The sequence below is a fragment of the Cryptotermes secundus genome, unplaced genomic scaffold (genome assembly GCF_002891405.2).
Source record: "Cryptotermes secundus unplaced genomic scaffold, Csec_1.0 scaffold1754, whole genome shotgun sequence".
Lineage (NCBI taxonomy): Eukaryota > Metazoa > Arthropoda > Insecta > Blattodea > Kalotermitidae > Cryptotermes > Cryptotermes secundus.
The window spans coordinates 1-9915 of NW_019729940.1; the positions used below are offsets into that span (position 1 = coordinate 1).

Below are 9915 nucleotides of genomic sequence, written 5' to 3' on the forward strand. Positions count from 1 at the left end.
TACACGTAATAGTTCAACAGTAACCTCAAATACACGATGTCTTTCTCTACACACCCACTACTCTTATATGCACTTACTTTCCTTAAATCAATAAATCTAACTTATCGTGTATTATTTCTTCATACATACTTCAGTTTCATGTTTCAGAGGGAAAACACTTCCATTTCGTTGTGGAACATGGCAGACATGTTTGTAAAATTTCGTGCTCTCGCCATTACTAGATCCAAGATTATACACACAATAAAGCCTACTATTTGCACTATCTCACTGAAATCTTTTAACATATACTTTCAGGCAGATAATTAATCACAACTTGTACATATATGTATATAATTATACACACATAACACCGTCTTATTATTTATAAACACCGCTTCATACAAGGAAAGTAACGTACCTTGACTTTGTACCCCGGATATTTACGTCACTCTCACAGGGTACCCAACCTCTTAACATGACTGAAACAGAAACATTCCATTATCAGTTCCATACGGCAAGGTAATTTCTCACTATATTCTTTACCCACTTTCGTGTATCATTGTATTCTAATTCCTATCGAGGAAGGGAATTTCGGGCGAAACAAATACCAAGCAGCCACTCAATTGCTCGCGTATCCATCCAAGAGAAGGAAGGGAACGATTTCACTGACAATAAAGATATTCCGTCATACCCTTATGCCATTGGAGGGCAGCATAATGACATAATAAGTTATATTCAGTAATCATTTGTATCGCCATGGTGGATGCGCAAACTCGTGAGGTGGGATCGCCGTTTTCGACAAAATCTAAGCTATCACGTAGCAATATAACCTCGGAATATATGGGCATAGCTTGATATTATGGGTGGGAAAACAGTCAACACGCTCAATTTTATACATAATGGCATATTTCGACTTGTATTCCATGTTACGTCAATCCTATATTACGTTCCGTTAAATTGCCGCTTCCTATATGACGTCACTCTTGCATGTGCGCAATGAACTACTTCCCATCCACCTGAAACTCAGGGGTACCATTCGCTGATGTTAGGTTAGGTTAGGTTAGGTTAGGTTTGCGCAGTAGACCACTGCGCATCCATCTGTAACTTGGAGGGGGCGAAGCTCGGTAATTTACGCTAATGTTAGTTTGTGAGTGTACATTATGACAGGTGTGCGCAAATTACTATTGTTCATCGTTATGCTCAGTTGAGCACTGTTTGGCCGTCGGCAATATCTTACGATTCAACGTCTCTGATAGCGTATGAATCATTATATATTTATACGAGACATTTTATTTCCGAATTTTCTCACACGATAAACTTGCATATATTTTTCTGTTAAGCTCTCTTCGTAATCTCTGAAACCTGACTAATAACCTACTCACACGTGTAATACTGAGAGGCTACATACCAAAATTACACCCTGATTTCTGTCATACCAAATATGCACTCATAAAATCTAATCCACTCCCTATCCATATAACCAATCAAACACATTTTCTGCAAATCACTGTACATACTTCTCACGAGATAAATAATAATGCAAGAATAACCTCAAAGACACGCTGTCTCTCACTATACACACACTATTCTTATATGAACTTCTTACTTACTCATGGAGCTGTGCCTTTCTTGAGGAGCCGCCAAATCTGCAGCTACTCAAGAATTTCTCAGCATTTTAGGGAATCCGAAGATTCATCACCGTGTTCACAAGAGCCCTCCACTGGTCCCCACCCTGAGCCAGATCTATCCTTCACGCACACTTCAGTTTCATGGTTCTGAGGGAAAACACTTCAATTTCTTTGTGGAACAGAGGAAACACATGTTTGTAAAATTTGGCGCACTCGCCATTATTGTCTAGGATAATACACACATTAAAATCCGTCACAACTCAACAAAACAGTTGATGTTTAATAGTACTTTGCTACATGTTTCTGCTGTATAGAAAGTCATCTATCAGGCAAGTACACAATACGAAGGGGGACCCTAAAATAACCGGAACCGACCTGTTGTGCGCGCATGCTTTGTAGTTACGAGTTGCGCTGCTAGGTGGTGTTAACTGGGGGTCTCCCGCGACTGTTAGTGAGCTGGCGTCAGTCTGAGTTAAGTGGTTTGTCTGTGGTGCTCTGTTGTGTGCGTTCCTGTTTCAACCCTTTGGCGATTAGTGAGATGGCCGACCAGAAGGAACAAAGAGTGTGCGTGAAATTTTGCTTTCTGTTAGGGAAAACTGCAGCCGAGACTGTTGGGATGCTTCGACAAACCTTTAATGATGATGCTTTGGGGAAATCACAGGTCTACGAGTGGTTTTCCCGTTTCAAATCTGGCAACATGTCAACAGAAGACATGCCACGCCCCGGGCGTCCTTCGACAGGAAGAAATGACGAAAACATTGCCAAAATCAAACGTGCAATTGATGAAGATCGTCGAAAGACCATTGACCAACTTTCTGAGGAAACGAACATCTCATGGAGCACGGTCCAGCGAATTTTAACCGAAGGTTTGCACATGAGACGGGTGTCTGCAAAATTTGTTCCTCGCTTGCTCGGAGATGACCAAAGAGAAAACCGCGTGAATGTTTGCCGCGACTTGAAGAGTGAAGTGCAGAACGATCCAGAATTTCTTAAAAGAATTGTGACTGGCGATGAGTCTTGGTGCTATGGGTACGATCCAGAATCAAAGCAATCATCAAGCCAGTGGAAATCCCCAACTTCACCACGACCGAAGAAAGCGCGTCAAGTGCGATCCAATGTGAAAACAATGTTGATTTGTTTTTTTGATGTGAATGGCATTGTCCACAAAGAGTTCGTTCCGCCAGGACAAACAGTGAACCAACATTTTTACCTGGATGTGTTACGAAGATTACGAGAGAGTGTGCGACGAAAACGGTCCGAAATGTGGAGAAATGGGAACTGGTTGCTTCACCACGACAATGCTCCAGCCCACACAGCTTTGACGGTCCGACAGTTTTTGACAAGCAACAACATGGTGATTGTGCCTCATCCACCTTACTCACCCGACCTGGCTCCGTCGGACTTTTTTTTGTTTCCACGGATGAAGAGAAGTCTGAAAGGAAAGCGATTCCGTGATGTGGATGAAGTCAAAGAAAACACGCTAAAGGCTTTGAACAGTATCCAGCCTCAAGAATTCCAGCACTGTTTTGAGCAGTGGCAAAAGCGTTGGGACAAGTGCATTAATGCACATGGACAATACTTTGAAGGGGACTAATATACAGTTCAATAAAAATGCAAAAATAAAAAATAACAAAAATAAATTCCGGTTATTTTTGGGTCCCCCCTCGTATATTCCTAAGCTACTGAATTGGATACTATACAATTCAGTAGAGTAGTGTTGGATTTTCAACAATATATAATATAAAACATAAAGTACAATAAAGGTTAAGATTTCGAATGAGATAAGTTACATAATTAAAATGTTATTAAGAACTATATCTATAATGTGTCCTATTAAGGTAGGTTTTTGCAATCGTAACGTTTAAGCCGTAGTGTTTTTGCGGACATATGGCGATAGTTTTCTTGCTCTTCTTAAAGAGCCTGACATTGATGTCAATAAGAAAACAACTGAAGTCGAATGAATTCTACGAGTTATCACGCTTAGGGTAAGAATGTATGTGAGGCCACATCCTTAATATTACATGGACCTGTGTGATCCATTCACCACAACGCTAGATACTAGAAACTACTACTTAGACTTCACTAATAGGGTCCTTAGAGCTCTTATGATTAAAAGAATTACGTGCAATGCAACTCAAACACCTAAAGCTAACAGTATGAAACGACCATGTTCCATAACAGAAAACATTCTAACTTGGTTCACAGACATTAATATTTCTCATCCATTTCCAAGACGGTGGACGAGGTAAATGGAATGAAACGTTGTGCTGCAAGTTTTTCGAGTAACTTAAGCTCAAGTGATACGCGATATTGTATAAAGTGCACGAGCACTTGATGAATGAAGTTCTGCTCTCTTAACTGTTCAAATGTTAAAAGAGGAGCATGTTCAAGAGGACTGCGCTACTTCGTTGACTCAACATATGGAAGCCGATTTGGAAGTGGATAACAGCTGGATAGAGGTGATACCAAAAGGCCTTAAAAGAAGATCTCAAGGTATATTGGAACTAATAAATCCTAAGGAACAAATAGCAACGGTAAATCGTTATGAAGCTCTAGCCATAGAAAGTATTGTGTCTGTAAAGGAAAATGGAATGAAGATTGTCTACGAAAACATACCAAAGTTAAAAATAATAGTCAAAAAGATATTATGTATATTGAAAGGAATTGTCTCGTTACTGAGTCGCAAGAAAACTCAAATAGAAAAACTACAGTGCAATATAACCTCCAAAACTCGAGATTAATTCGTCAAGATACGAAGATAAAGGTAGGAATGATGGCCTACACTATACCAAGCATAGTTAATGGGAGACTATCATGAGTGAATGTGAGTCGGTAAGTTTAATGCCATCATCACAGATGAGAGTGAAGTTGAATACGGCCGAATGTTACAATTATTGGCAGCAAGTAGCAAGCCGAGCTGGCTGAATGTTATAATTTTTAGAGGCAAGCCACGTGCTTCCTTTGTGAGTGCTGGCAGTTTGACCTTGGGTTTGAAACCCAAACAAACTCATGAACTTCATCTCAGACGTTTGTTAGCTCTGAACAATGAAATCGTTTATCAGGGTACTGGTTTCGAAACTATTTACGTTTAGATATGACTGTTTATGAACTGGTGAGCCAATAGAGGTCAGCTTTGTTTTGAGGACTTAGAGGAGGAAATATTCGTGGGCGCTTATATGTCAGTGCTACCACAGCTTTCAAGGAAGGGTGACGAATTCAGGGATTGGTTTGCAGTGTTGAATTGTCAGTTAGGACGTCAGTGGCGGATTTTATAATATTTCGTTATTAGTTAGGAAGTCAGTGTCAGACTCCTATATTTCTTGGAATATCATTTTTATTGTGTATCTCGGAAGAGGTATAAACCCACTGAGCCAGTGTTACTTTGTGCATGAAGACATCTTCGTCACTGTGACTTTCGGTATCAGTGGCGGACTGTAACTCTTCGACTGCTATAGCAGTTATTTTGCATCACAATTTTGCGAGTGTTCCTATCAGGTGTTCCTAACAGTCTCGCTTTTTCAATCATAAATTATAGGATTTAGCTGGAAGCCCCCTCCCCCAAGATGGAACCTCAAAAACGAGCCCGATACTCAAAACTCCTCGATGCTGAAGAACTGGAGGAAATATTGATGGAAGATGAATCTGATGAAGAGTTGGAAGAACTCGATGAGGTCATTGAACCTCGCGAGCATATGTCGTCATGGTCATCGTCATCATCATCATCCTCAAGTAATGAGGCAAGGGAAATGGAGATCAGGTTTCGCGATAGAAGACCCGGGGATTCGCCAAAGCTACTAGATTTCACTGGTCCTCCAAGTGGAATAAACAGATCCGCTGCTCCCAATATAAATGCTCAGTCCTCTCCCTTTTCCATTTTCAATCTCTTTTTCGAACATATATTCCAGATCTTGGTACAAGAAACGAACAGATATTTTCATCAATTTTTGGCAAGACAAGATGCTCCAGGCCCTTCTACTCAACCGCCTGACGTCACAATTGAAGAAATGTCAAAATTTTTGGCCATAATAATTCAAATGGGTCACGATCAGCGGAACACCCTGAAAGATTATTGGTAAAGAGATGAGCAGTACTACACTCCATTCTATCATAACACCATGGTACACGACCGTTTCTTCCATATTTTGAGATTCCTGCATTTTGAGACAAATGAAGCTCCTCCAAATCGAGATGACCCAGAGTACGATAGGCTCTGGAAGATTAGAAAAATTTTCAACAATCTTAACCCTTCCGCACCGNGAAGTGATAGTGCTGTTCAAAGTAAGAGTGGTTTTTCGACAGTATACTCCAAAGAAACACAAAAGATTTGGAATAAAAATTTACAAGCTTTGATTCTCTGGGCTATACATATGACATGACTGTTTATTTGGGGAAACAAAGGCAACTTGCAACCGAAGAAATTACATCAACCCATGGCATTGTTCTCCAGCTAATTTGAAGAGTAGAAGGCTCAGGACACAAACTTTATATGGACAGCTATTTCAGTTCCCCTGCATTGAATGACAATCTTCTAGAGCGTAAAATAAATTCGTGTGGCACCGTTTGCAATGACAGGCGTGGAATGCCACAAGAAATTTGGCCCAAATCGATGAAATTGAAAAAAGGGGACACTGTGACAAGAGTGAAGGGGAATCTAAGTGTTGTTCGTTAAAGGGAAACAAAGACGTCGCGTTTGTTCTATAAACAAGAAAAGCAGAAGCACGCTTTTCTGCTGTAAAAAGTGTGATGTTGCGTTGTGTCGTGGACTGCTTCGAGAAATGGCACATGCGCATCAGAACGTAAACTGTGAAGTGACGCAGTCCAAACCGTGTATTGTCCGAACCAAATATTATTGTATATAGTATCATCATATTTACATCACCACCACGATTCAAGGTTGAAGAAAAATAACGGGTAAGTCCTTTAGAATTTCATAACGTATTTAATAACGATTATATTTTGCATTTCATGACAAAATAATCACAGTTAATTTTCATTTGTAAAACTTGCCCTTTTGTCTATATGTAGAAAATTTTATTGTCTTTCAGGTTCTTTTTAGTTCATATTCCGATGTTGCATAGAACGGAAAATATGCATTTTTTTCTGAAAGTCTGCAATGTTAAAGACTTAGAGCCATTTAAATTCCGGCCGTAGGGAGCTGCCGGCAATTTAAAAGTCTGTATGTTAAAGGTTAAAAGAGGCTGTGACAGTAGCTCATAGAAGACACAACATTCTTATAATTATCTGACAAGGTTAGTAATGGTCTTGGTGATGCTTTTAGTGTGATAGGCATTACAAAACCGAATGCTGATAGTGAAGGAATTACATCCTCATTTGATACAGCTATTGATAATTTAACAAAAAAAGACATGATTATATTCTACAGTGTAACCAAAGATATTGGCAAGAACGAATCAAGAAAAGGACTTCACTTTCTAAAAGCTTTTGCACAAAGGACTGTTAATACAAATGTCATTGTACTTGGAGCCCCTCATAGACTTGCCTTTCTTATCTTGTGTAAACACTGAAGTAAAACTCTTCAATAAGAGACTGCAATGCCTTGTGCATAGTTTTAACCATGTAAGGCTTTTTAGTTTATGTACAGAAAGAATAAATCATACTAACCATGGACTACATTTAAACAAGAAAGGGAAAGATTGGGAAGCGAACTATCTAGTGAAGGAAATTAAAAACTTGTACCTACCACACAGGACATCCTTACCTATAGTATTGCCATGGAGGGATATTGATGAAATCACATTACAACTAGCTCAATTTAATGAAGGCTGTTTGGATGAAGCTTCAGTTGTTACAGCTAATAATAATAATATGGAGTGTCAGAGGCTCGACAGGAAGACTGACTACCAAAACACTGGAGTTAATGTTGAGTTTGTAAATGAAGTTCCTTCGATTACAGCAGTTAACAATATGGAATGTTTTAGTCTTGAGGAGAATGATGACTGCCATAAACTTGGGAACAGTGTTGTGAGTGTAATCTTCCATTAAAGACTGATGTGGTTTGTGTGGGGAAAACTTTAAAGGAAAATGATGACCTACTGGAAGCAGACGCTGTGGGTAAATCTACAAGAGTAAATGACGACTCACAGGAAGATGTAATAGCACACAAATCAATGAGATTAAGATAACTCCCAACTATTAGGAAGCAAAATTTTTTATGGTAAATGTAAATCGTAACATCGCCTATCTGAGTGGTAAAAGTGTTAGTGGTGTAAGTAAGAATAATAATAACTTAGGTAGTTCACAAAATCAAATATGTGTAAATAGTAGTAGAGAAGAAACATTATTTACTTGTAGTGGTAACACCAAACACCAAAAGGAATCTTTTTATCAATCAAAAGGATCGCTGTCTTTAACTGTTTATCATTAAAACATAGGAGGTTTGAGAGGGAAAGTAAATGAACTGTTAAGCCAATTATTCCGACTTTCCCTCATGTACTGTGTCTTTCTGAACATCTTATGAACTATTTAGAGCTACAGCAAATCTTTTTAGATAGTTATAGTTTAGGGGCTAGTTACTGTAGAGCGTCATATGAAAAAAGGAGGGGTTTCTTGTATTTGTGCAAGAAAAGACAAAGCACTGACCTTGCAAAGTATTGTAAGGACAAGGATTTTGAGGTTTGTGCCATTAAGTTATATTTGAATACTAAAAAGGTGTGTATAATTGCTATATACAGATCTCCATCCGGCAATTTGATACGTTTATTATTAAATTAGACGCAATCCTTAAGAAACTATTTATTGTTACTATTGACTTCATTGTTTGTGGCGACTTAAACATAAATTATTTAGTTGACAGTGATAGAAAAATTCAACTGGAAGCCTTGCTCAAAACTTATAATTTAACGAGTGTAGTTACTTTTCCAACTCACATTCAACAAATTTCCACGACAGCTATTGACAATATTTTTATCAATGTTACCAAGGGTGGAAATTATTCCACAAGTCCAATAATAAATGGGCTTTCAGATCTTGATGCCCAGACTATAACATAACATTCTTTTAGTCTAAGACCACCCACTAAAAATTTGTGCTGACTAGAAACATTAATTAATATACAATAAATGACTTTCTCCTTAAATTAAGCTATGAAACTTGGGATACTCTTTTCTCCATTGATAATGCCAATGAAATGTATAGTTCCTTCCTAGACTCCTATTTGAAAATTTTCTATTCTAGCTTTCCTTTAACCCCTCAAGCGTGTTCGACGCACCATTTGCGTCCGCTCAGTTACATGCATATAGCGTGCATTTATGCGGGGGTATTTAAATCCCTCCCGGTGCTTTATTTTCGCAAGCATCGAAGGTTTTGTTCAGACATTTACCTAAATATTTTTAAACAACGAAATCGCTATTTGAAAAATTCCAAAAAATTATATTTACAATTGTTTACAGTTCATTATTATAAATGTCTATATACATTTTGTCAAGGGTCTAGGCAGAGAGACGGTGTCCCTGGGCAGTTTTTACACCTGTATCTGGTTTCTTTTCTCTTTCCGTTTTGTGTACACACCACAAACCTTCTTCTTCCAACTTTATAAATTTCGGTTTTGGGATTTTCTTGAATGAAATGCTGACCCGTCAATCTCGTACATTCCATGTCGGTATCTGAAGGGCTCCCTTTGCGCTTTTCTAAATTCTGTCCATGGGAATTTTGTATGATCTTATTCACTAAGTTTATTCTGAATAACAGATGATCTTTCTTGTTACCAGCCTTGCAGTACAGAATGTAATCATTCAACACTGTCGTATCTACTAAGTGGTTGAATACTTTCTTGTACCACACTTTTTGCCTTTTCCTTTCTAGCAAGAAGGTTTCTAGTAGCTGATCTTTCAAGTTCTTCAGTTCCTCCCATATATTTATTATACTCTATTACACACATAGGTTTATTTACAAATTCTAACCCACCCTTTCGACTTACGGGTTGCATTTCGTCTGAATGTTTAGTAGTCAGCACTGAGACATCGCGCTTATCCTTCCACTTCAACGCCACCAATTTCCCACACTTTGCACTAACTACTCCTTTCTTCAGTTCCTTTTTTAGATCCATTGGCATAACTTTGCGCGTGATACTCACTGTTCCAACAGCATCTGTTGTCCTCTGAACTACTCTCTGGAAAAGATCGGGACTGCTATAAAAATTGTCCATATAAAACACATCTGCCCGAGTCTAATAGTTCCTTGCACAAACTTAGAACAACTTTTGTTGAGGAAAGATCTGTGTCTTTGGTGATTTCACAGCCTAATTTTATCCCTGATCCACTGTAAATTATAAAATTCCACAAATATTCTG

General features: G+C 38.5%; 1 long non-coding RNA gene across 2 annotated transcripts in view; it reads right to left on the minus strand.

Annotated features, from left to right (window-relative positions):
* Positions 1-389: 389 nt before the first annotated feature.
* The window catches only part of LOC111865907, a 15097-nt gene continuing 5571 nt past the window's right edge, over positions 390-9915 (minus strand). For both annotated transcript variants that reach the window (XR_002843061.1, XR_004513167.1), the window contains exon 3: positions 390-458. This is a non-coding gene — a long non-coding RNA (uncharacterized LOC111865907). The remainder of the gene's footprint in view (positions 459-9915) is intronic.